Here is a 6,000-nt window from a genome sequence, read left to right on the forward strand (position 1 = left end):
TAATGTCGTAGAATCTTAGGATGTTAAAGACAAGAAAGAACCCTGAGGAATCATGGAGGTCAACTTTCCCAACTGTTCACTTTCTGTCTTTCTCTTTGTACTACTGTGTTATCCCTTTCAATGTTGGGAGTCTGAGTTAAATCTATTCCTTTATCTCCTAGATTACTCTTTATATCCGTCTTTCTTTCTTGGTGTTTTTTTTTTAAATAGGGAAGTTGAACAAACATATAATGCTTATTGTGGGTATGAGAGAGCTGAGGAACAGGGGTTGATTTCAGTTGGAGATAGGAAGGTCAGGTTATATTACTTCAGGAGTATCTACACAACTTTATTCATGGACCATTTTCATTGGAAGGGACCTTAGAGATCATCTAGTCTAATCCTGCCCTTTTATAGATGAAAAAACCATGGCCCAGAGATTGTTGGAGGTTACGTGGCCTAATTAGGAGTAGAACTGGGATTCAAAATCATTTCTAATTTTGAATGCACTGTTGTTTTTAGGAACCTTTCTGCCTCCTTTATTATATACCCTTTTTTGGATGGAAATAAAAGCTTGACAAGTTATAGTAAGAGAGCACTAATTAGAAGCATGTACATGGGATATGGGATGTAACCCATACTATAACTAAATGTCCAGTAAAGACTAGGGAAATCCTTTCATTGTATTTGGGTAGTTTTGAAGTTTCTATGCTATATATGAATTATAAACTCTTTAGAAAATGAAGATTATGTCTTGTCCATGGGGATAATTTGAAATTTATTTATTTAATTTTTAAAAATATTTTGTTTTTTTAGAAAAATTTTCCATGGTTACATGATTCTTGTTTTTACTTTTCCCTTCACCCCCCTTCATCCTCCCCATATCCAACGTGCATTTCCACTGGTTTTAACATGTGTGATGAACCAAGACTTATTTACATAATAGTTGCATTTGTGTGGTTGTTTAGTGTCACATCCCCAATCATGTCCGCATCAACCCATGTGTTAAAGTGGTTGTTTTTCTTCTGTGTTTCCACTCCTGCAGTTCTTCCTCTGAATATGGGTAGCGTTCTTTTCCATAAATCCCTCAGAATTGTCCTGGGTCACTGCATTGCTGCTAGTACAGAAGTCCATTACATTCTATTTTACCACAGTGTATCAGTCTCTGTGTACAATGTTCTTCTGGCTCTGCTCCTTTCTCTTTGCATCAATTCCTGGAGGTCTTTCCAGTTCACATGGAATTCCTCCAGTTTATTATTCCTTTTAACACAATAGTATTCCATCACCAGCATATACCACAATTTGTTCAGCCATTCCCCAATTCAATGGCATACCCTCATTTTCCAGTTTTTTGCCACCACAAAAAGTGCAGCTATAAATATTTTCGTACAAGTCTGTTTATCTATGATCTCTTTGGGGTATAAACCCAGCAATGGTATGGCTGGTTTGAAGGGCAGGCAGTCTTTTAGAGTTCTTTGAGCATAGTTCCAAATAGCCATCCAGAATGGTTGGATCAGTTCACAACTCCACCAGCAATGCATTAATGTCCCAATTTTGCCACATCCCCTCCAACATTCATTACTCTCCCCTTCTTTCATTTTAGCCAATCTGCTAGGTGTGAGGTGGTACCTCAGAGTTGTTTTGATTTGCATTTCTCTAATTATTAGAGATTTAGAACACTTTCTTATGTGCTTATTGATAGTTTTGATTTCTTTATCTAAAAATTGCCTATTCATGTCCCTTGCCCATTTATCAATTGGGGAGTGGCTTGATTTTTTTATACAATTGATTTAGCTCCTTGTATATTTGAGTAATTAGACCTCTGTCAGAATTTTTTGTTATAAAGATTTTTTCCCAGTTTGTTGTTTCCCTTCTGATTTTGGTTGATAATTTGAAATTTAAAGAAACTAAAAAAGACTGAGAAAGAGAAAGCTAACATATATTTCAGGAATATGGAAGATGTTGGGTATTGCAACAATGAAAATATTTTGAGAAACTGGTTTTTGGGTAAGAATTTTGGGGGGTATATTTTTGGGTATGTAAATTTTGGGTAAATAAATTTTGGTAAAAAATTTATTGATTAAATCAGCACATAACCAATGGATTGATAGGTTCGTGGCCTCCTTGATGATCAAAGACCTACAAAGTCCCTTAGGCAGATCTGTAAATACACTTTTGAGAGCTCATTATTCAGCTGCTCCGTAGGATATCCCAAGACATCTCTAACTGGTAAATAGCTAATGAGGATGTGGTTCATCAAACTCTCAACCTCTTCCCATCTTCATGGGTGATGGGAGTAACATAGGCAGGAAGAGAAACCCCCTTTAGCTATTTAACCAGGTTTTGTTAAAAGGAAAACTTTCTTTGGAATTCCTAAGAACTAAGAAAATACAAAGGTCAATAGACTTGTTGGAGCCTCTGATCCACATCCCTGTCACAGGAATTAATTGGAATCTCTCTAATCCTGATGTACAGTATATAAAAAATTAATTCTCAAAGTATGATCATACATGCCTATAATCCCAGCTATTGAAAAAACCAGGACTGAAGGCTGCTTTTATCTCAGGATCTTTTGCGTGCAGATTATGTCAATCAGAGGTCTGTACTAAATTTGGAAATAATTTGAAGTAATTCTAGAAATGGTGGGGGTAGGTCCTCAGGTTGCCTAAGAAGGGACAAGCCTAGTTTCGCTTTAGGTCAGAAATGGAAGAAGCTACCATGCTGCTCAGTGGTAGCACTGGGGTCATGAGTAGCCTCTGTACTTCTGGCTTGAGCATAATAGGGTGACCTAGTTTAATAGAGAGAGAGAGAGACAGACAGACAGACAGACAGAGCGATAGATACAGAGGCAGAGAGAGACAAAGACAGAGAGAGAGACAAAGACAGAGAGAGAGACAAAGAGAGAGAGAGAGAGAGAGAGAGAGAGACAGAGAGACAGAGAGACAGAGAGACAGAGAGAGACAGAGACAGAGAGAGAGAGACAGAAACAGAGACAGAGAGACAGAGGCAGAGAGAGTGAGAGAGAGAGAGAGAGAGAGAGAGAGAGACAGAAAGAGGCAGAGACAGAGACACAGAGAGACAGACAGAGGCAGAGGTAAAGAGAATATGAAAGGTGATGATCCTCTGATGAATGTTTATAGATTTAAAAGTTTAACTTATAGCTTAGCTTTAAAGAAATTTAAGTTTGATATGAGGAAGATCTTTTTGAAACCGTTTTGAATTACAAAATGAATTTTCCTGGGGAGGGAAAAGTGGATTTTGAAGAGAAGGTTAAAAATAGAATAGAATCTGTCTGGATAATATAGGATTGGAAGGATGGACATTTTTGGACCTCTGATTTTATGGACTATGATTTTAATAAATAGTGATTAAATTGCTGAGTTAAGGTGAAGACAAGCAATGGTAATATAGCCATAAGTAGCAATTTTATCATTTGGCTTACTTTGGGATCCTGACAAAATATCCCCTCCTTTCTAATTTTCTTGTTACCATTCAAAAACAGATCTTCATCATCTCCTTGGATAATTGTAGAAATCTATTAACAGGTATTTTTATTGTTATGATCTCTCTTCCTTTCAATACATATTTCTCATTGTTGCCAGAGGTATCTTCCTGAAGTTTGGATCAGGAATTCTCATTCCTCTGATCAATATGGTGTACTGTAAGGGAAAAAAAATCTGTTGAATTTGAAGTATTGAACTTGGAGTCATGGGATATGAGTTTGAATCCTGACTCTGTTGCTTACACTACTTGTGCCATCGTGGGCAAGTCACGTTATACCTTTGGGCCCCCTCATTTGCAAAATAAGGAGACTGGACTAGACAACCTCTAAAGTCCTTTCCAGATTTAAATCTATGAACCTATGAACTGATATACTACTCACTTTTCAGGTGAAAGCCCTTTGTAAGCTTTAAAGTGCTATATAGTGTTATTATTCTTACTATGACATTTCAGTGGCTTTCCAATTTCTACTAAGTAAAGCTGAAAATATTTCTTGCATGATTGTATAAGGCTTTTTAATTTGTCATGTTTTTTGAAGAAAATTATAATCTTCTAATTGTTGCAATGCATCCTGTCACCATGTTCAATACATTTTGCTTGTATAAAGATAATATTTTCTTTTAACATTATTGATTTTTAAATTCTTTTCTTACAGATTGTTCCTCACTTCTGTATATTTGTATTCCCTATCAATTGTTCTCTTTTATTCCTTTTATGAAATTTGCCACCATAGAACCAAGTTTTTGGAAAAACCTACATGAAATTATGAAGTTTTGCTGTGCTTTCCATTATTTCTCTGACATGGGCCAAAAATTCTGTTTTCACAATTCTTATTTTTACCTTAAACTATTCGGGAACATCCTATCCTGCCTATAATCCAGTGATTCCTAAAGTGGGTGCTACCGCCCCCTTGTGGGTGTTGCAGTGATCCAGGGAGGTGGTGATGGCCACAGGTGCATTTATCTTTCCTATTAATTGCTATTAAAAGTTTTAAAAAATTGATTTTCAGGGGGCTAAGTAATATTTTTTCTAGAAAGGGGGCAGTTGGCCAAAAAAGTTTGGGAACCACTGCTATAACCTATCCATTTTCTGTCTCAAATTTGGGTAGATAATAGGATTGGTTATAGAATGGAAGATGAACTAATTGAATGGGGTCTTTCCTCTCTAGTAAAATCCAAGTGTCCATGTTAACATGAAGGCATCTGAGTCAAATTCCAGTCTATTGCCCTAAAGCTTGTATAGCCATGCATGGATGTGAGAATTATGGTGAAGCATCTGGATCAGTAAACAATGAGTGATTTGAATCCCAAGGGCCCTTTAGGGCTACAGCTCTCAAAATATGGTCTTGAGACCACTGGTGATTGAGAGGCTGGCCAATTAGCACATTGATTCTAGGACAATATGGCAGACTCCACAGGAACAGAAACAATTTTCTTATGATCCTTAATAATAATAATAAACAGATATAACTTAATAATAGTAATGATAATAGTAGCTAGCATTTACACAATACTAAAAAGTTTGGAAAAAGTTATACATAGGTTATCTCATTTTATCCTTACAACATGTGAAATTACATCCTTACGATCTGTGAAATAGTTGCTATTTTCATGCTCATTTTATAATTGAAGAAACTAAAGCTGAAAGGTGAGCTAACTTACCCAGTCACATCACTAACAAGCATTTGAAATGGGATTTGAACTCAAATTTGTATTCGAATTTGACTCTTTTGAAGTGAGGACATATTTGGTTATTTTGAGCATTCTTACCCATTATACCATGTAGATAAAATGTTATTCATTTTAATATTAAATATAGTAAGGTTTTTTTTAATAATGAAAAATTGGAGAGATGGAGAGTTTTTGGAGTATTTTGTCCTTGTCAAAAATGGCACCTGGTTTGTAACCAAGTTTGATCCAGGTCTCTTGGGGCCATCCTAAGACAGCTCAAATCTTCTAAGATCAATAAAGAATGTCCCCAGTCTACCTTGAGACTAAATGTGGTCCCTTTGGACTCTGCCAGCCTCTGATTGCTTTTTACCATATCTGGGGTAAATTCTTTTAGTAAGTCCAGCTCAAACCTTGGGCATGTGTAAATAGAAATTAGCTCTATCCCATTAATAGTCAAAAATCTACCCAACCCAGGCGTGCTAATGATGTCACTCCCACCTCCCTTAGTGGGGAGGGGAGACGAGTTACCCACACGTGACAATAAGTAACAAATCAAGAATAAGGGACTGCCCTTTGGGCAGTCCAAATCAATGTAGAAACTGCCATTTGTCCATTTGAATTAGAGGTGGACCACAGGAAGTGATGAAAGACACATTCTCTTTAAGTAAGTTAGTGAACTTCCTGTGAGGGAGTTGGCGTCTGGAACGGGAAGAAGAAGCATCTCCTGAGACCACAGACAGATTACACTCTGTATTGTCACGTGGGTAAGTTAGGCTGGCTTCCTTGGCCTAGTTGGCCAATTCTAAACTCTGCCTATCCGGCTGTTGGGCCTTGCGGCTTACAGCTTCAT

The sequence above is a fragment of the Gracilinanus agilis genome, chromosome 3, assembly GCF_016433145.1.
Source record: "Gracilinanus agilis isolate LMUSP501 chromosome 3, AgileGrace, whole genome shotgun sequence".
Classification (NCBI taxonomy): domain Eukaryota; kingdom Metazoa; phylum Chordata; class Mammalia; order Didelphimorphia; family Didelphidae; genus Gracilinanus; species Gracilinanus agilis.